The 22,201-nt window shown below is 33.7% G+C and overlaps 1 long non-coding RNA gene and 1 pseudogene across 1 annotated transcript; both read left to right on the plus strand.

Moving 5' to 3' along the window:
• Positions 1-2,288: 2,288 nt before the first annotated feature.
• On the plus strand, positions 2,289-14,051 carry LOC114312637 (NAC domain-containing protein 90-like; annotated as a pseudogene).
• On the plus strand, positions 7,434-10,193 carry LOC145801233 (uncharacterized). Its single transcript, XR_014342403.1, has 2 exons — positions 7,434-7,802; positions 9,836-10,193. It is a non-coding gene; the product is annotated as an uncharacterized LOC145801233 (long non-coding RNA).
• Positions 14,052-22,201: the final 8,150 nt, after the last annotated feature.

The following is a 22,201-nucleotide window of genomic DNA, read 5'->3' on the forward strand; positions in this document are numbered from 1 at the left end:
TATCATTTTAGCCAAAGAAATTATAGTTTAGGCCTAATGACACAAAAGATTAAGGAATGGATTCATTGCCTAAGTGTCCATTAAAATTAGCATAATTTGTTGGGATTGAAATGTTTTGCTAAGATGCATTGAATACTGACCCCAGCTGTATTAATGTGTTTTATTCAATGTTTGTTTTGTTCATTGAACTTCATCAATAAAACTCATCTTTTTGGACAATAAAAAAAATTGAGTTTAATTAAGTCAAAAAATATGGGTGATATAAGTTTAGAATGTTAATACCCTAAACTAGGTTGCGCCCGTTGATTTGAATTTGTTTATGAAAAAAAAATCATCAAGTGAATTATCTTCGGCAAATGCATAATTTTTCATCCTTCAACCCAAACAACCTCAAAACTGGTGGGTTAGTTAAATATATTGACGGCTTCAAACTAAAAATTTAAATGAATTAAGTGGGTTAGAATTACTAAATAGGAAAAAAAAAATTAATGATGTTATTCAAAATCATATTTCACAAATTAATATACAAAGAAATCAAATTAATGATGTTATTGAAAATCATATTTTTCACTTTCCGAGTCTCTTTCAATGTATTCTACTTTCTTGTACCTTTAATTTCATATTTTCAATGAATTTTTTACTTTGCTTAAAAAAAAAAAAATTATGAAGAAAATATGTGACAGAAATAAAGAATAGGTGTCATGACTAATAGTATTAGAGTTAGGGGTTGTTTGGAGTGTCATAAATAAGTGTATTTTTTTTGTCTTTTTGGACTAAAAAGTTGAGGAAAAAAATATGAATGTTTAGATTAATTTTGACTTTTTATGAAAAAATGTGTATTAAAAAATTGTATAAATAAGTGTATAGGAGAAGATAGTGAAGTAGGCCGTACGGGTTGTGCAGTGCAATTAGCTGGGTAGGAGATGGGAAAGATTGTCTCTTTTTCGGACTTTAATTGGACGGTGTTGTTTGGCTCGTTGGGGCCCACCACGGGTCCTGTTTTTCTAATTGAAACCGTTCAATGTATAGAACTCGTCGAGTACTACATGTTTGTAAAAAATCACGTTGATTGGATATCAATAGCTATCTGATCGTATTAGTTTTTTTTGTCAACGGTTAACTATAACACCATCTATTTTTATACAAAACTGATTTGATTATGTAGATAGCGATATCAGATAGACGTGATTGTTTACAGGCATATAGTATTAGACGAGTTCTATATATTGAACGGTTCGGATTATCAAAACGGAATCTAGGGTGGGCCACACGGACCCAATTTTGCCATCCAACTTAGTAAATATACACATGTATTTTTTCTTTTCCTTTTACTACCTTTGCTTTGACGTTAGTATCTAGAGTGACATGAAGTTGATTTGTATTTTAATATTATATATATTAAATTTTTTTATTTTTTTTGGTAAATAGTAATAGTTTTTTAATTTTTTTTGTAACTTTTTAACTTTTATAAAAATTTAGAAAGAGATTGTGGGCTCATTTGTAAATTAACTTTTTAATAACTTTCTCACTTTTTTACAAAATATATATATAACAATAAAAAAAAATGAGTTAACTTTTTATATTAATTTATTAACTTTTTAATTATTTTAATCAATTATGCGCTTATGTAAACAAGTGTAAGTTAATTTCTATACATATAGATAGAGGTGGATTGGATGTTTTGTCGGCGGGTTTATCATTCAATTCAACCGCGTCACATTCTCAAACAGCAAACAGCAAACAGCAAAGGTTATGATGATTTTTTTACACACCCTTAACCTAAACTACTTTTGAACAAAATTGAAATTATGTTCATTTCATGTCTGAAACGAAAATCTTCATCAACTTGATGAATAACCGTTAAAAAAACACCCTCAAAGAAAAAAAAAGTTTTTTTTGTTGATATATAAAAAAAAAAACCGTTAAAGAAACACAACAATTAAATTTAAAACAAAAAAAATGGAATCATTCCATATGTGAAATAGAAAAAGATTATAAAAAAATAAAAAGTTAATTTTGATGCAGCCAGTGGCGAAGAGAGATAGACTGATTCCACAAAAAGTCAAGTACAGTGTGTACAACGTTGGGTAACAAGCATTGGACAACGGTTTCCTTCCACACAGCAGATGGGATGTTTCCAAGCAACACCTGAGTGTGGTCCCAAAACATTTTTCTCATTTCTCTCTCTCTCTCTCTCTCTCTCTCTCTCTATGCCTAACCCTAGCCCCTCGTCCCCTTTAAATACCCAAGGCATACGTAAAATCAAAAAATCAGAAGGAGGAGGAGCAATGGAGGATATGGCGCCAGGTTTTAGGTTCTACCCAACTGAGGAAGAGTTGGTTTCATTCTATCTGCAAAATAAGCTTCAAGGAAGACAAGACCTTGATCGGGTCATACCAGTGCTCTACATATATCACTACAACCCTTGGGATCTCCCACGTTTGTACTCTCATCTCATCTTTCTCTCTCCATCGTTTCTCTTCTTCTTCTTTTTTTTTTTAATCGAAGTTTCTAAGATGGGTTTTCTGATAGTCTCTCAATTTTCAACTGTCTTTCACCTTTCAACTTTTCTCCTAATGGATGTTTGATCATTATGGTGTTGATTGAAGTTATTACAATCTTAAAATTACTTGCCTTACTTTCTGTAATGTGTTGTTGTGTTGTGGCAATGGCAGCTCATTTTTAATCATTGCTTTTCAATTTTTATTTTTTTTATTTTTTTATACATTTAATAAATTTACACCATCTTCACTTGGATCCTTCTAGTTCAATTTCTTGACTACTTCAAAGATTGGTTCGTTTCAATTCAGCTTGTTTTTTGAACTTGGTTTTCACTTTTTTTTTTTTTTTTTTTTTTTTTTTTTTTTGGGGTTACATCTAATTATTAAATTGCTTCATTTCGATCAATTTCTTGACTACATTTAAGATATATAAGTTTTTTTGTTTCAACCATTATCTATTCTCATAGCATGAACATTTTTGTTTTTTTTTTTAAAGATTTATGTCAAGGTGTCTCATCAAGATGTCAAGAAGATAAAGAAAATAGTAATTCAATCCTTACAAGCAAGTTTACACATCCACATATATATATATATATATATTATGTAAAATTAAGAGTAGCCAAGCTTTACCCAATTAGGTTAAAGATCCCAAGTTTTGATTTTCGTTTATTTCATTTCTCAACATTTAAAAGTCAAGCACAGGTCTGGAAATTAAATTGTTGAGAAAAATTAATATTACAACCCTAGTATGTAATTAATGTTAATTAAGCTAAGGTTTGGTCTTTGCTAAATTGTTGTATTTGGAACCAGAATTCGCAGGAGAGCGGTGTCGCAGAGACCCTGAGCAATGGTTTTTTTTATTCCTAGACAAGAGAAAGAGGCCCGTGGAGGAAGACCGAACCGACTCACTACTTCTGGATATTGGAAAGCAATTGGCTCTCCTGGTTATGTTTACTCACTACAAGAAAACTGGATATATGAGACGGAACTATTTGCGACGGCACACTTGTCGTCTCAAAAAGTCACTTTTTGTGACGGCAGAAAATGCCGTCTCAAAAAAGCAAAGTATTTGCGACGGCACCATTTGCCGTCTCAAAAAAGCAGAGCATTTGCGACGGCACTATTTGCCGTCTCAAAAAATAAGAGTATTGGCGACGGCAGAAAATACCGTCGCAAATACTCTCATTTTTTGAGACGGCAAATAGTGCCGTCGCAAATGCTCTGCTTTTTTGAGACGGCAAATGGTGCCGTCGCAAATACTCTGCTTTTTTGAGACGGCATTTTCTGCCGTCACAAAAAGTGGCTTTCATGTTTTTTTTTTAGTGAATATTTTTAAAATTTTAAATATTTTTTTTTAGATGTACCTTACTTAGATGTATCTAAAAAATAAAAAATTTATGAAAAAATATTTTTAAAAATTAATAAATACATAAAAATACAAAAAAAAAAATGTATTGAATTATGGTATTTTTTTGTATTTTTGGTATTTAGTGAATTTTTAAAAGATTTTGGTGATTGTGGTTTTGAGATAGCTTCATATATATACAGTCACAAAATGATTTGAATAAATTCAACGGTATTTTTCTGTCGCAAAAAAAATTAAAAAAAAACAATGTCGTCTTACTCTTTTGATATAACATTTCTCTTTTCATTCATTTTTTCATTTTCCTGTCTCTCTGTCTCTATCTCTCTCTCTTCTCTTTATCTCTTTTCATTCATTTCTCTCTATCTCTACCTCTCTCTCTTTCTATGTCTGCCTGTTTCTCTCACTCTCATTTTCTCTCTGTGTCTCTCGTCTATCTCTCTTCTCTCTATCTCTCTCATCTGTTTTCTCTCTCTGTCTCTCTCGCTCATCTCTCTTATCTCTATGTCTCTCATTTCTTTTTTTTTCTCTCTCTTTCTCTCTCTCTTATCTTTCTATCTCTCTCTATCTTTCTCGCTCATTTCTCTTCTCCTTCTGTCTCTCTCTTTTTCCGTGTCTCTCCCTCGCTCATCTCTTTTCGCTCTATTTCTCTTTTTTTTGTCTATCTCTCGCTCATCTCTTGTTTCTCTCTCTTTTTCTATCTTTCCATCTCTCTCTTTCTTTCTCTCTCTATCTCTTTTTCTGTCTATCTCTCTCTCTCTGTCTCTCTCTCACTCATCTCTCTTTTCTCTCTCTGTGTCTACTTGTCTATTTGTCTATTTCTCCCTCACTATGTTCGACTTGCTCACTCTCTTACTCCTATCTTCTCTATTTATCGAGCTCCTTCTCGATTTATCGATCCACTATAAGAAAATACACTTTTGACAACCACTTTGTCTATCTCTCTCTCGCTCATCACTCTATCTCTGTGTCTCTCTCTCTCTCTATCTCTCTTCTTTATCTGTCTCTCACAAAATTAAAATATTTTTAAAACATTTTAAAAATTGATTTGAATTAAGTTTTGAACAGAGTTTTGAATTATCTGTCTTCTTTATTTATTAAGCTCCCTATCGATTTATCGATCCACTACAAGAAAATGCACTTTTAGCGACCACTTTGTCTCTTTCTCGCTCATCACTCTGTCTCTCTATCTCTTTTCTCTATTCGTCTCTCACTCATCTTTCTCTCTCACTACCCATCTTCTCTACCGCATTTACCACTACTGCAAATGCCATTCAACTACCACCACTCTTCTCTTTCTCTTTCACTCATCACTTTTATTTCTCTGTCTGTTTGTCTATCTATCTGTTTGTCTGTTTGTCTGTGTGTCTTTCGTTCATCTTTCTTCTCTCTATCTCTCTCATTTGTCTTCTCTCTATGTCTCTCTCGCTCATCTCTCTTCTCTCTATCTCTCTCATCTCTTTTCTCTCTCTGTCTCTCTCGCTCATCTCTTTTATCTCTATCTCTCTATTTTTCTATTCTCTTTATCGTTCATCTCTTTTCGCTCTCTTTCTATATGTCTCTCTCATCTTTTGTTTATCTCTATTTTTCTATATGTCTCTCTCTATCGATTTCTCTCTCTGCCTCTCTATCTCTCCCTCTCTATATCTCTTTCTCTCTTTATCTCTCTCTCGCTCATCACTCTGTCTTTCTCTCTCTTCTCTATCTGTCTCTCACTCATTTCTCTCTCTCACCACCCATCTCCTCTATCACCTTCACCACTACTGCAAACACCATTCCACCACCACCATTACTTCTACTGTAGCCACTTCACCTCTACGACTACCATTACTACTACTATCGCCACCACTCCACTACCACCACTGCCATACTACTACATTACCTCTTTTTCACCCCTGCCACTCCATTTACACTACCACTACCACAACTTCACCACTAATCTGTTTCGCTATCACCATCACCGTCGCCACCACCATCATCTCTTATCCACCACCTTTACTACTGCTGCCGCTCCTTTTCCTCTATTACAAAAAATTAGTTCATGATTTTTAATAATAAAAAAAAATAGACCGCAGAAAAATATTTTTCATTGACTACAGAAAATTAACTTTTATTTTAGTGAAAATATTTTTCATTAAAATATATATGAAACAAATCAACTTTAATAACAAAAAGAAAATAAAAATTATTATTTATTTATATTTATTATTTAAATATTTATTTATGATTTTTTTTTTTTTTTTCATCCCGCCCGCTCGGTTCCCCTCATTTTTTCCATTCCCACGCCCCAAAATCCCCAACCTCTTTAGAACAAAAAAATTCCTAAATCTAATCGTCTCCCTCACATCACTCTCTCAGTCGCCTCTCTCTCTCTCTCTCTCTCACCCTCTCGTTTATCTCTGCACCGATCACTCTCTCAGTCGCCTCTCTCTCTCTCTCACCCTCTCGTTTATCTCTGCACCGATCTCGTTCATCTCTGCACCGATCACTCTCTTACTCTCTCGTTGCTCATTTCATCGATTCGCACCGATCATCGCACCGCCGATCTACTCACAGGTAAACTCTCTCTCTCAATTTGTCTCTCTCTCTCGGCCCGATGGTTGTTTTATATATATATATCAGATATATCTCTGATTTATAGTCATTAGTTGCGATGTATGTGTAAAAATTGTGTAGAAGTATGTGAATAGTGTACGAAAATATCTCTAAAAATTGTAAATATTGTATGAAATATGTGAAAATGCATTAGGTTTCTAATTATTGGGAAGATTCCACAAAGAAATATAAAAAAGAAGAAATCTATAATATTTTGGTTGCTTTGAAAGTTGAAAGAACGAAAAATCCATAGTATTATGCTCTGATGAGTAGAGATTCATTTTTTTTTTTTTTGGTTGTCATATACCAAATAATGAGAAATCGAAGATTCAGGGTCTATTTAGATCTTGTTGTGGATCTATGATTGACTGAAAAGGGGAAATGACTAAAAATTATTTTTCAAGTGGAATCATTTCTGTTATAGAAATGTGAATGGTGTATGAAACTATCTAAAAATTGTGAAAACATCTCTAAAAATTGTGAATATTGTATGCAACATGTGAAAAATGCATTAGGATTCAAGTTATGAGGAAGCTGCCACAAATATATATATTTAAAAGAAGAAATCTGCCACAAATATCCCAAATAATCAGAAACTGAAGATTTAGGTCTATTTAGATCTCATTGTGAATCTGTCATGGACAGAAAGTGGAAAAATGACTCAAAATGCTTTTCCAAGTTGCTTCATTTCCGTTATAGAAAGATTGTGCCATTTCTTGACCATTTGTTTCTAAACATAAACAGTACACCTAATTCACCCATTCCTGTTGTCCATAGAATCAATCTGGCTAAGAACTGTCCATAGAATAGAAGGCACAAAATAATTACCCGCCAAACGCAGACCCAAATACTCCATAAAACTTGAATGAGTGACGCGTGGCACATTCACAGAGTCGAAAGAACAAACAAGGAAGGAGGAATACAAAAGCAAGGCAGTTGCGATCCGTAAAGTCGCACCGTTTTACGTTCTCAGAATAATTCAGCTGAAAACAAGGACCCAATAACCCCATACACAACAACAATAGAATTGTATATTACACAATTGCTTAACTTTTCTTTCTCATACACAACAACAACACCACTCTCTCTCATTCTCTCTGTGCTTGTTCTACTTTGTTTGGCTTTTATTTTTTTGATAGGATATATTTGTGGGAGAGGGAAATGGGGAGGAGTATGATCGGGTATTTGGCCATGAAGACTGATCTGGCCACGGTCGAATTGATCAATTCCGACATCAATGAGCTCAAGATCGCTGCTAAGCGCCTCCTTAACCACGCCACCAATCTCGTTGGCCTTGGCTTCGGCACTAGCTTACTCAAATGGGTTGCCTCCTTTGCGGCTATGTCAGTCCACTTTTATCTACTTCTCTACAATTTTGAATATATATGTGCCCTGAATTGTGTTAGATGTTTTTTTTTTCCTTTTTTCCCAATTAAATTGTTATTGATCTTTGATTCTGTTAAGCAATTGGAATGTGATTTTGGTGGCTTATAGTAGCAATGAATGGTTGATTGTTGTTAGTTGTGTGTGTCATTTAATTTGGGTTGCTTTTCAGTGTGGAATTGTGAGGAGTGCCATGTGGGAAGTGCTGATTCGTTGCCTATTAATGTTTCCATTGAATTATATGTGGCTAGGCCTAAAACAATTATGCTAGAATGATAGTTTAAAATATGTAATTAAAATAATTACTGAATTAGTAATTAAAACAAATGGTGGGAACCAACTCCAACCACGCAATCTGGTGGGAATCTTGAAATATATGAGAATTTTGAAGCACGATCATATGATTGGAAGTGCATTGGGATAAGAGGACAAAATATTTTGTGATGAATTATGATGCGAAGAATGTCAATTTATGCTGATTTCTTATTGTCAAAAAGGGAAGGAGAACGAAATGTTCTTTCTCACTTATTTTTGGTGGATAAATATTATTTTATTTGGCATATTTTTCAGCCCTCCTTTCTGTCATTGTTGAGATTTGTTTTTGACAAGTTGACCTACTCATCAACTTTTTGTTACATAGTTTGCACCATTTTACAACTTTGATGGGAATTTTTTATTTAATTTTTTTGGTTAGCACTGTTAGGCTAGAAATCTATACCACGGTGCATTGATCCCTCAAAAAACAGTTGATTAGTTGGCTTTTTAGTCTCTTTGGTATGGTATGGTATGGTATGGATGAATAGTACAATGAAGTTGATCTTGAGTAAAACGCAGTCATCCAGATAATTTGTGGGTTCAGCCTTCTTATGTTGATTTTCTGCTAAATGCTCATTGCTCATATTTTGTTGGGAGACGGAGAAAGGTCCCAAAACTTGCAGTGAGCTGGGTTGTAAGTCAACCAAAGAACTTGATTGAATATTTAATATATTGTTCGAAATCTTAGTACCATATTAGCCAATTTGTTTCCAATAACATGTTTTGATAAATTTCTTACAATTCATTTATGTTAGATGATGATGAGAAAAATATGTAAGAGGAAAAGTAACCCATAATAAATCACATGTTCAAGGTGCAGTAGTTTTCTAGGCTTTTCTGCCCTTTGCTTTTGCTATTCCTGTTGTCATTCAATTCTGAGAGCTTGACAAACAATCTTTTTCAGTGATCATTGCACACAGTTTGATTATCTTTGAAAATACTACCGGAAAATTTGTACTCATACATAGCCAGTTTTGCTATACCTTTCAAGGTGCTCTACCCAAATGATATACAGTCTTCGCTCTTTGATTTGGGACTCTTACCTAAGCAAAGCAGGTTGGACTCGTTCACTCAAGTTACCCTCTAACTGGAGTTGATTTGGGCAGAACTTCTTAGGCAAACATCATTAAGGACTCCAATGCTTCATTTAGAGGTCATCAATAATTATCGTGAAGCCAATTCCCATGTTGCTTACCTGGTAAAAAAATTGGTGCTAATTCGGAGCATGGGGTGGCCTCTGGATTCTTGGGAAACCCCAGAAGGACATAAGCTCATATTATTGGAAGACATGAAGAGCAGAGTGTGGCCCTTTAATTTTCATATTTAAATAGGTTGCATAGGCCCACCCTTAGATCCATCTTTTAAGTTGATAGTTTGCATAATGCTGTTCTGATATTTTGTTTTGAGTATGGCATTTCTATTACATATGTGGTTTTAAGATAAAATGTCCAACTTGCATTCTTGGCATTATTTGAGCATGTTTGACCCAATTTTAATTGAGCTTGGTCTGATCCAATTTTGGAGTTTTTATGGCAGCATGAACTGCATGGCACGGAGTGGTGCTTGCTTGAGTCTTAACACTTTTTTGGCAAATTGACAGTATCATTTCTCAATTACCACTTAGCTTGCTTTCATATATTAGATTATAACTTCTGTTTTTCAATTACATTTGGAACAGGGAATATATGGTTATCCAATTGAGATCCAGGCCCTTTTCTTTTTTGCACTGAGGTGTGCACAACAAATGTTAAAACCAGAGGGTGGTGGCAAGGAATTGATTGAGCGGATTGACAAGAGGATTACAGCCCTGAGCTTCCACATACAAAATTACTACTGGCTTGATTTCACTCAATTGAATATTGAATTTGAACATGTACAGTTTAATTATTCTTTGTAAAATATTGAATTTGATTGTTTGATCAATTTTTATTTTTATTTTCTGTTACGATGTTTTTGTGAATGGATTGTAAATAATCAGCTCTTAGAGAGTGAGAGACGGCACCACCGTCAGAAAAAATAGAAAGTCTTAATATTTTTGTTAATTTTGTTATAGGTTTTACTTTTTGCGACGACATTATACTGTGGCAAAAAATAGAAATTTTATTATTTAAATAAAAAAATTTATTATTTTTTAATATTTTTTGCGATGGCATTACACTGTCGCAAAAAATAGAAAATTTTATATTTTTTATACTTTTTGCGACGGCACCACATCGTCGCAAAAAATAGTGTTTTTTTTATAAAAAAAAGACTATTAGCGACGGTGTTTTTTGCCGTCTCAAATAATATTTTTAGCGACGGTAAAATAGGGCCGTCGCAAAAAAGTCAAGAAAATTCAAACGTTATTAGCGACTGCACGGTGCCGTCGCGAAAAAGTAAAAAATGCCGTCGCAAAACATTAGCGACGGCACTTACCGTCGCAAAAACTCTTTTGCAACCCCTGCAGTTGCGACCCCCCTCTTGCCGTCGCAAAAAGTATTAGCGACGGCATTAAGAGTATTAGCGACGGTATTTTACCGTCGCAAAAAGTCAATTTTTTTGTAGTGACTCTTCTCATAACCGAGTTATTGGAATGAAGAAAACCATGGTTTTCTACAGAGGAAGAGCTCCCACAGGAAGAAAAACGGAATGGAAGATGAATGAGTACAGGGCCATTGAAGGAGAAGCATCATCAAGCAGTGCAATTCCGAAGGTGTGATTTGAATGTGATATATAAGAGCTTTTGCTTTGAACTTATTTACTAATTTTCATAACAAACAAACTATGGCTAATTCTAGGGTTTCAAGTCTGCATTCCTAGGTCAGTACCCAGTTCATACGCATGCAGCCTTGCTCTGGGATCCAGGTTAATAGATGGGGAGAATTTTGAAAAATATACCATTGTGACCTTTTAGGGTTGGTTTGGAAAGTGGGTTGGCTTTTTGATTTTTTGATTTTTTTGGCTATTTTAGCCTGGGCTAAAAAGCTTGGTTTGGGAAGAATTTTTTGACTTTTTTGATTTTTTTTGTGAGAGAATAGTATAATGATTATGGATTAGATGTGATGTTCTGTTGGTTATGGCTGAAATAGCCTATTTGGTCTTTTCTGGCTAAAATAGCCAAAAAAAACCTACAAACCTTCTTCCCAAATGGTGCCTAGTTAAAGTTTCAAAATGAACCAACATATTCGAATTTGATTCATTAAAAACTCATACAAGATGAGTCCGTTAGGTAAACAAATCAAACTTAAGCATATGAATTTTGAAAGCTATACCATTGTGTCCATATGACGTAATAAAACTAGTTTAAAGAAATTTTGATAGAAAAAAACACAATCTACTTGAATTTTGATTCATTAAAAATTCATTCCAAGATCAGCTCATCACGCTAACAAACCAAACTTAAAGCACACAGATTTTGAAAATTATACATTGCGACTTTATAGTTGAAAGTTGTAAAACTAGTTTTAGGATAATTTTGATAGAAATGAACGTAGGGGAGTTTATTTGATTCTAAAACAGTAAAATTAATTAAGCTACTTGAGTTTAATTGGTTAAAAATTCGTTCGAAAACAACTTTAGTGCTGTTTGGTTTAGTTTTCAAAGCATGATTTGGGTCAAAAAATAAAAGATTTGTTTGGTTAACAAACTTTTAAAATACAACTCCAAACACAATTTTCTCTCTCCTTTCTCCTTTTTATTTTTTATTTTTTATTATTAATAAATTAATCAATCACTTTTTCTCTATCCTTTCTACTCTCTCCTCTCTTATTCTTTCACATTCTACATACCAATCAATCAAATTTTCTCATATACATCAATTCAACTAAAATAAAAAAAATAAAAAAAAATTACATATCAACTCAAAACTATTTTCAAAACTCATAACCAAATAAATTTTCAACTTTCAAAACTCTTTTCAACAACCTATCTTTCAAAATATAACTCAAAACTCAAAACTCATTTCAAAAATTAAACCAAACAGATCCTTTATATTTATAAATTAAGTTTAAGCACACAAATTTTGAATAATACAATTATGACTTCTTGAATTTTGTTCATTAAAACTGGTGCAAAATGAGCTTCTTAAATAAGCAAATCAAACTTGAATACACAAATTTTGAAAACTACACCATTGTGTCCATATAGTTGAAGTTTTAAAACTAATTTACCGTAATTTTCATCGAATTCAACATGGGAGTTCATCTAGAGTCCAATTACGTTGGTTCGTTTTACAAACTTACTTGAATTTGATTCATTAAAAACACATTCAAAATCAGTTCGTTATGTAAACAAACTACACTTAAACACAAGAATTTTGAAAATTATACCATGACCTCATAGTTGAAATTTTAAAACTAGTTTATAGTAATTTTGATAGAAATGATCATAGGGGAGTTTATTTGATTCTAAGATTGTAAAACTAATTAAGCTACTTAAATTTAATTCTTTAAAAACTTGTTTAAAATCTACTTTATGTAAACAAATAAGCCTAAACACACACACACAAAAATAAATAAATAAATAAAAATAAAAATTGAAAGCCTTGTGACCTTATAGTTGAAGTTTTAAAACTAGTTTATGGTACTTTCGATAGAAAAAAAACATGTGAGTTTATCTAGTTTTAAGATTGTTAAATGAATCAAGCTACTCAAATTTGATTCATTAAAATTTGTTTGAGATTTTGCTTAAATAAGCCAAACTTAAACATACAATTTTAAAAGCTATACTATTGGTAGTTGAAGTTTTAAAACTAGTTTATGGTAATTTTGATAGAAAAGAACATAGGAGTTTATCTAGTTTTAGGACTCTAAAACGTGCTTAAGCTACTTGAATTTGATTAATTAAAAACTCGTTCGAAATTGATTCATTATGTAAATAAACTAAAATTAAATACATAAATTTTGAAAACTATACCATTGTGACCTTATAGTCGAAGTTTTAAAACCAGGTTAAGGTAATTTTCATAGAAAAGAAACATAGGAGTGTATGTGGTTCTAAGATTGTAAAATGAGCCAAACTCGTTAGCATATGAACTGTTTAAAACTATATCATTTTGACCTTATAGTTGAAGTTTTAAAACTACGTTATCGTAATTTTGATAGAAAAGAAAGCCTGCATGTTTAGCATACATAGGATTTTATTTATAGGTCTAAGATTGGTAAAATAAACCAAGCTACTCAAATTTGATCTATTAAAAACTCGTTTAAGATTGATTCTTTTATACACAATAAATTATTATTATTATATATAAATTAATCTCAAGCTCGATTTGAATAAAGTTCATTTGATGTTGGCTCAAGAAACAAATCACAATTTTAAAGGTGAACAAATTTTCAAACCTAATTTAAACAATCTCATACTTGACTAGTTTACAACCATTGCATTTGGTTTAAATCATATTACAACAGGCCTTACGTTTGCATCTAGTCAAGTACACCAATATGCGTTTTTTATCAGCAAGTACACCAATATGTTGAAACCTAATATTAATAATAATGGTAAAGAAATATAGTAACAATTACATGGTTATTACAACTCATGGTTGTTGCAACTCCTTTCAAGACTTCTCTACCTTATTTCTTTTGATCTTAATTATGTTTTTGCAGTTAAGACAAGAGTTTAGTTTGTGCAGAGTGTACAAAAAATCAAAAAGTTTGCATGCATTTGATAGACGACCATCTCCAGAAGTGCCAATGACAGGCCAAGAGGCAATGGTTCACCAAGTTATAGCTCATCATGGTACTGAGGCAACAACATCTCATCAGAACCGTCCAACCATGGAGAGAACAGGCTCACCAGAGTCCTCCTCCGATGAAGATCATCCTAATCCTTCTAACACTGTGAGAAGTGATAACTTGGATATGGATATTGGCAATGAGCCTTTGTGGGATTGGGAACATCTTAATTGGTTTTAAAACAAACGGTCAAGAGGTATCTAAATTATCCAATAAAATGGAGACCATGAGCCAGTAGATTTTTATTTTTTATTTTTTATTGTTTTTGGGGTTGGTAAATCCTATTACTAGATTTTGATTCATGTCTACATTTTACTAAAGCTTGAAAATCTTTGAGTTGCTCAATTGCAGTTGGTAGGATTTGGAGAATATATTGTTGCTACATTGGTTTTTGTTTCTTGTGTTTGTTTTTCAGTTGGCATCTCACCAACTCTCGATGTTGTGCTTGCAGATGATTGAGTTTGTTTTCGATACCAACTATATTAGGATTGATTGGCTTTTCTATGATCTATTGTGCACTTCTCTTTTTTTTATTAATGTATTTTCTCAGTGTTCTCTATATATTGATTTTCATCAATAAAATTACTCTTTTCATTGTAAAAAATAAAAAATAAATAAAAAATACCCAACTGTTGTATGTGTCAATAATTTATGAAGACCACATAAGGTACAACTTGACAATGTCACTATAAGAAATTAAGATTTTAGTGTCAACAATTTATGGACAAAATCACTTTTTAGAGACAAAGTTGGACATTTAGTGATGAACTACTAACCTTGTGAGACCAAAAGTTTTGTCTAAAAAATAAACTTTTTTGGAACCCAAGTTATCTTGTCCCTAAAGTGCATTTTCAAAATTTTGTCCCTAAAAACTCATTTTTTGACTTTTCAAAATGACTTTTTATCAACTATCCTCGCAACAACTAAAATTAATCCCTAAATATTTTATTTATTTATTTATTTTGTAACAAAATTTATACTTTTAGACACAAAAACACTTAATCTCTAAAACTCTTATATGCCGTAGTGTCAATTAATATCTTTTACTAATCATAGATGACTATTGACTATTGACTATTGACTATCCACTATCAACTATCCACTATGTTATTTATTTCTAAGGGGCGTTTTATGTATTATTGAAGGTGTACGGGAAGCAAATATTCTTCGCTTTCGTGCTCCTTTCGTTCAAGCTTTGCGTTACTCCAAGCGGTGTCGTACAATCTGGAAGTACAACGACAGTGAGCTACTCGACAGGTGTGTTGCTTGAAAACCCTTCTGATGGTTAAGTTAGCACCCTTAGACAGAGAAAAGAGAGACTAAAGCAAGGATATATTAGTGTAAGGAGAAAATTGCAAACATTTTGCATGGAGGGGCCGTAGGGCTTATATAATTTGTGTGCGCACTACCTTGCTTGCCCTTTCTTGGACGTGTGGATGTACTATCCTCTCTTTATCTTACACATGTGTGTGTTAATACTGCCAAACGGCATCAACAAAACCCCCAAATGGTATTGACGCGTATGGATGGCAAGTGTAGACACCCCTTTTTGACTAGCCATAAGACTTGAGCACTTTCTTTTGATCACTTGATACTGAAAATTGGAATATGCTATTTTATAAATTTCTCAGCAGAAAAGTCAAATTTATGCTTTAATTTCAATCTTACACCCGTTTTGGCCAAATTATTTTAGACATATTCAAAAATCGTTTTTTGCATTTTTCTTGTTCGGAAAATTTAGCAGTTTTAAAAAAATTGGCTCTTCAAAAACTGAATGGGTTTTGACTCTTCAAAATTAGCTTTTCAAAAAAAGAAAAGGGTGTTGGCTTTTCAAAATTGACTCTTCCAAAAATGAAGGGGTCTTAGCTCTTGGCTTATGTATAGACGATTATTAGAGCTATGAGGAGAGGTCTAAGTTTTGATGAAAAGAAAGTTTATTTTGTCAAAATTGAGAGAAAATACAAAGTGAGACATACACCTCTTACCTTTCATTGATATTCCACTGATATACACCTTCCAAAATTCTATTAAAGCTATAGCTCAAAACTTCTTGCTAAGATTTTGAAACATACTCAATAACCGTGAGGGTGTAAAGAAGAAACTTTGATAAATCAAAAAATCCACCATTTCCTTTAAAGTATCCTCTAGTAGTAAATAGTAACCCCGCCAATGAATAGCACCTTCGGCGATAAATAGTGACCGCGGATGAAAAAATGTCTGATAAGATGAGTAATGACCAATGAGGGTGAATAGTACCTGTGAATAGTACTGCTGGCGATGAATAGTACTTCGTTGGCTGAATAGTGCTCCCTTAAAATAAGTTTTATTGGGCGAAACAAAGCAGTCAATAGCGGACAAAATAATTTTCGGTAGATGAATAGTGCTCCGCCGGATGAACAGTAACCGACGAATGAATAGTAACTTTTTTTTTAAAAAAAAATTTCTCTTATTCGTATGATTTGTTAGTTTCAATTCGTGTTGTAATAATCTCCCAATCCCACATCTTTTTTATTTGATTTTGTAATTATTTTGTGTTATAATAATTTCCAACCCCCGCTTCTTTCTATCCCTTTCTATGTATGTCTTCCAACCCCATTTCTTTTTATCCCTTTTATTTATTCACTTCCCAAATATGTACATAGCATCATATTTTCCTTTTCATCATATCCATGTTCTGCATCCATATTTTATGCATCTAGATTCGGCTCATTTGCATCTGTGGGTTTAATCAATTCCTATGTGATTTTGTGCGCTACCTCATGTCTTAAGATGCTTCACATGTTATATATTAGAAGCCGAATATTTACGCTATGTTTGGATTGAGTGATTTGGAGAGCAAAGAAAAGAAATGGAGTGATATGTATTTCTCTTATTTGTTTGGATAACTTAAGTAGAGAGAAATGGCAAAGAAATGAAGAGAAATAGAGAGAAACTCATTTCTCTTGTAAGCCTCATTTTCAATCTTCCCAAAAGTGGAGAGATTGAGAGAGAAAAGAAATCACTATTTTCATAATACCAATTTTGTCCCTATAAAAATAAAAGAAATAAAATGATTGAAAATATAAAAAGGTTATTTTGGTAATATAACATAAAATAATTTCTTTTCTTTTCTCTTAATGAAACCTAACCAAACAAGAATGAGAGAAATCACAATCATTTCGTTTCTTTTATTTCTTCCTTATCCAAACAAAAATGAGAGAAATCACAATAATTTCTTTTCTTTTCTTTTCTCTTATTACTTAAGTAATCATTTCTTTTCTTTCCTCTCCTAAGTTCCCAAACATAGTGTTAGTTGCATTCATGAGTGAATTACATTATGATTTTGTATATAAGATCATGCATATTTCACTAACTTTGTTTTGTCTGTTCGCCAGACATCGGAAAATATGTAAGTTTTTATGCTTTAACATCTCATTTTTGTGTGTCTTTATTACTTTGTTTAGCATCCTATCATGTGGCTATTTGCTTATTTGATATATCTCTATAAAAGCTAGTGGATGGAAGTTGTGTTGTTCAATTTAAAATAATATCGATTTTTTTATTTGTCAACTAATTTCTATTAAGTTGAACGTTATTCAAATTCTTTCAAAATATATGAAATCAAGTTGTTCCAAAATGAATGACATGATTTATACTTGTTTGCTTTCACATAGTAATTTTTAGGATTATTAATAATTAGAACGTGAACATATAAGTTAATAAAACTCATATAATAGTTTAGTAGAGGCCAATCTTTTGATCGAGTGAGCGGGGGTGCTCAATTAATGACATTCTCCTCTTATGCCTAAGGTTCCAAGCCAAGCATCCTTGGTTACGATGAACAGTGACCTTGCCACGAGTCATGGGTTTTCTATTTTTCCTAAAATATTAGGTGGCGACTCTAAGATCATCCATTTTTGGCAAAGATTTTCCAATAAAATGGATTTTCTATAAAAGTTAATGGATTTGGACTCCATCTATGTTTCACATTGCACTCGTGACACTAGATCAAAGAACTTGAGGGTCTAAACTATTTAACGCGCACGGGTACCCCCGGGGTGATGTTACAGTTTTTAGCGACTCTGTTGGGGATATTATGAAACCTTGGCTTGAACTCCATGGTATGACTTTTGTTTTCAATTATATGTTCATTGCATTGCATGCATTGGTGCACTTAAAATCCCTTTGTTGCTCAGATATTAGTGGGAATATAGGCAAGCTTTTTGTGACACTAAACCTATCCCCGTGTTACTTTTGAGACCTTATGTTAATACTTTTTAAGATCTGTCAAAAAGGTAGCTCCACTATCTCAGGTTATCGGATTTCGAAGAGAGGTCATATTGACACTTTCGACTTCTTAGGATCTTAACTGCTCATTAACCAAAAGGCTTTTTCATGATGTTATCTTTACTTCAGCCCCTAGAGTAGAGCTGGCCTTGTACATATAGTGAGCTATAGCACTTCCTAACTTATGATAGAATACTCTACCATTTCTCAGATGTATGGCACCATTTGTTTGAATAGTGAACCTCTAGATCATTTCAAAGCTAGAACAAGGTAACCTTACCCCTCATAGGGGTGTTTGTTCTCTTTCCAACTGTGTGCTATGAATGACAATCTGTATAGAGGTTCTTCAATTCAAATTAGTGGTTCAGGTATATTAGTTTGTGAGGTTGAGTTTAATTTTTCAGTGGGGCAGATAGTGATCAGTTGTGCAAACTGAGCCGAAGGGCTGCTAGAATTTTGATTGAGGGTCTTGTTTTTTGTTTTGTTTTCTATTTTCTTTTCTGTTTGCTAGGCAGTTGTAACACCATAGTTTTAGAAAAGTCTGATATACAAAGTCTACTAGAATGAATCCCTAGAACTTGTGGGATATGAGACTGTTTTTGTGATCGGGGAATGACCACCTGTTACTTGCACGAGCTTTATTTTGAACGCTGGATGTCCTGCACTTAAACTGGCAATTCAAGAAAGGTTTCATTTCAAGTTCTGAATCTGATGTTGAGTCCGATTCTGTGGAGTCGGAGTCAGACTCGAGTCAGTCTAGTCAGCCGGAATCTGTTGATTTTGAGAGTGCTAACCTAGACATCTCTGTCATTTTTAGGTCTTCTTTGTCGGTTTTTTTTGTTTTGTTTTTTTTTTTTTTTTGAGTCTTTTGTCATCACTGAGTCGAAGTTTGTTTTTAATGAAAGTGTCGTAGATTCTGCCTACTTCTCTGTGTCTTTAGTTCATTGCATTGACCAAAATTTCAACCAAAAAAAAAAAAATCAAAACTTCAAAATTTCTCAGGCTCTGCAAAATTTGATAGATTTGGAGGAAGAGAGACGTGCTAAGCCCTTGATAGATGAGATCATTTCTGTTAGTATGGGTACTGAGAAGAATCCTCGCTTGGTCCAGATTGGTTCTACATGGTCTTCAGAAAAACAGGAGTGATTAGTCGCTTTATTAAAAGATTTCAAAGAATATTTTTGCGTGATCCTACGAAGACATCTTTGGAATTGATCCTAAGATTGTACAACAGAGAATGCTTCTTGACCTGAGGCCTAACCCCTCTAGCTTTCAAACTTTGATTTTGAGTGTCCAATAATCAACCAGAATATGAGGCTTGCATAGCCAAATTGGAAACAACCGTAGAACTAGGGGGCAATAAGGTTGGATGGGATTAGAGATTCAAACCAGGTCATTTCTCAAGCCTATCTGAGAGAAAAAGATTTTATGTTAAAGGACAATCGAACTCCTATTCACCACCTTAGGGGCAAATTCACATCCAATTGGATGGGTTCCTACATCATCAAGTCTATCTGGTCAAGAAGAGTAGTCGTTCTCATGGATTTGGATGGTTTTGAATTCTCACAATCAACATGGACAAGCTGAAAAAAGTACTATCCTTGAGAGACTCGCTGGGTCAAAAACGTAGAAGGGCAATTCAGGCAAAAGTTAGAGCAGAAAAAAAAATTAAATAAATAAAAAAATGAAAAATGAGAAAAAATGAAAAAATGAAAAAATTGAAAGAAAGTTCGCAAGGTTGAAAACCCAGAAGGGTGGCTTTGGAGAAAGTTAGAGCACAAAAGGAGAGTGTTAATACTCGAGTGACTTTTACCCCTGTGAACTACGTAAATCCTGATTCCTATCTCTGAGATACATAGGCAGCTTCATCTTGAAGTTCGGCCCCAACCATTTTCAACTCATCCCGTCTATATTTGAATTGTGTATCTTTATTCGACTCGGTTATCCTATCCATGTTTGATTGGCTCATCTCCGTTCGATTTAGTTGTTCTATTCCTCCTTCATAACGAGTTCAATTGCAAGACAGATTCAGTGGTACTACCATATATCATGCTCGAGTTATCTAATTTGAGGTTGTGCATCTCAAGGGTTGATTTCATGTTGGTCGGGCAGTGGCCATTTGGGAAAGCAGATTTTGAGGATTTTTAATGAAGTTGATTGATCTTCTCGAAAATTATTCCATTTTTGCAAAAATAGACCATTATTTGGACCAAAAAGGGAAAATGTTCAGTGCTCACAGCTTGGCTTACATGATTTCAAAACAGAGAGTGGAACAAGCATACTAATCTAATTCTCATGTTGATCAAAACCTTTTTACAAGAAAACCAAAAAAATAGTCAAAGCGATGAACTAAGGGCATAATCAAGTTAGGTTTTCTAACTTTCTCTTGTATTTTCAAAATTCTCCATTTACATTGTTAATCACTCTCCAGAAAGTGTGTAATCTTTGTAACAGAACCCTTCAGTTGGCTAGTTTTCTAGGTGGTTGGCCAGCAATGTTTTTTTTGTTTTGGATCTTGTTTTTTGACATCATGACCTCGATATTCTAAACGGCGCCCTCGAGTGTTCCCCCTCGATATTCTAAACAACACCAGCGAGTGTTGCACCCGATGTGTTTATCATCGCACCCACAATGAAGTTTTGTGTTCTATTCCAGCAAGTGTACATAGGTATGTTTCGATTGCTTTTGTTTTGTTTTTTATTGAATCATTTTTTTAATTTTTGATTAGTTGATGGCTCAATGTCCAATTCAAAACTCATTTCAATCATTCTCAAATTCAAGTTTAAACAAAATGTTTTCATGTTCAAGTACTGTGTCATTTATGCCATGATGTGCAAACAAAACGAAACTCGTTTATTGAAATTCAAGATGAAGCCCCCCCCCACGGCATTTACAACATTACACAGAAAAAAAAAGAAGAAAATTCCAAAAACAACAAAAAGGAGGAAAATCATCCGAAGCATTGGTGCTCCTTCTTAAGCAAAAACATAAAATACAAAAAAAAAAAAAAAAAAAAAAAAAAAAAAAAAACAGATAGACTTTTTCTCAGAATTCGGTAGTAGCTTGGCAACAAAGATAACAGACTTCATTGGCAGGCAACTTCGTCATTCGACTCTACTGTCAATTGCCTCGCCACATCTTCACTCTCTGGAGGCCTTTGAAGACTTTACCTCAGTATTGGCAGAGCTTTTGAAAGAAATTATTCCCCGTCGGCCGTCAAATGAGGAGCACCAAGGAGATCTAAATCGGGTTGTAGATATCGGTTGTCATTTCAACTTCTTGTTTTGTTTCTTCAAATTGCTGATCTCTACTCGAGCATCCTTGTATATACTCTAGAGCAGAGAGAGTTGGGTGTTTAATCGATGTAATTCACTCGTCCTACCCTACAGCCGGTGGGACAAATTGTAGGCCGCGGTTATAGTCTCCATACAGGACTTCAACGTGTAGTTGTTAACATCGTTATCAGACTGAGCTGCCATCAGTTGCTCGACTAACAATGCAGGAAAGCCGAGAATAGGGGCAGAGACACTCTGTCGAGGCTTAGAGGAGCTGGTAATCTCAATTGGGAAATTGTTAAGGTCAGGGAAGAGGCTAAGGGAACTGCGAGAAGAGGCCATGTCAGGAGAAGTATAATGGTAAAGGAAAAATTTGCAGAGTAATGGTAGGGGAAGTTTGTAGTTTTTTGCTTTGTCTCTCTCATAGACCTTGGTTTAAAAAGAAGCTGGAAGAGAAGAAGAAGCCAATCAAGACGGATTGCCGAGGCAATCTTTCATAATCGAGGCCAGTCCAACTGCTATCGGTTAGGCGCGATGTGATTGTTGAAATCGCGAGCCAGATATGGCGCTAGATGAAGACGAACGAGGCAGATAGAGTGAGACAAAAAAACAGTGAAGGAGTGTATATATGTATATATTTTGTATATAGATACGTCTATGTATCTGTATCCGTATGTCTGTATATATATGTCAGTGTATCCATATCTGCATATTTGTGTTCGTATATATGTATATATATATATTCATATATACATGGTTTGCATGTGTATATTTTGTCTGTTTATATGT

The sequence above is a fragment of the Camellia sinensis genome, chromosome 10, assembly GCF_055761805.1.
Source record: "Camellia sinensis isolate YWXY chromosome 10, ASM5576180v1, whole genome shotgun sequence".
NCBI lineage: Eukaryota > Viridiplantae > Streptophyta > Magnoliopsida > Ericales > Theaceae > Camellia > Camellia sinensis.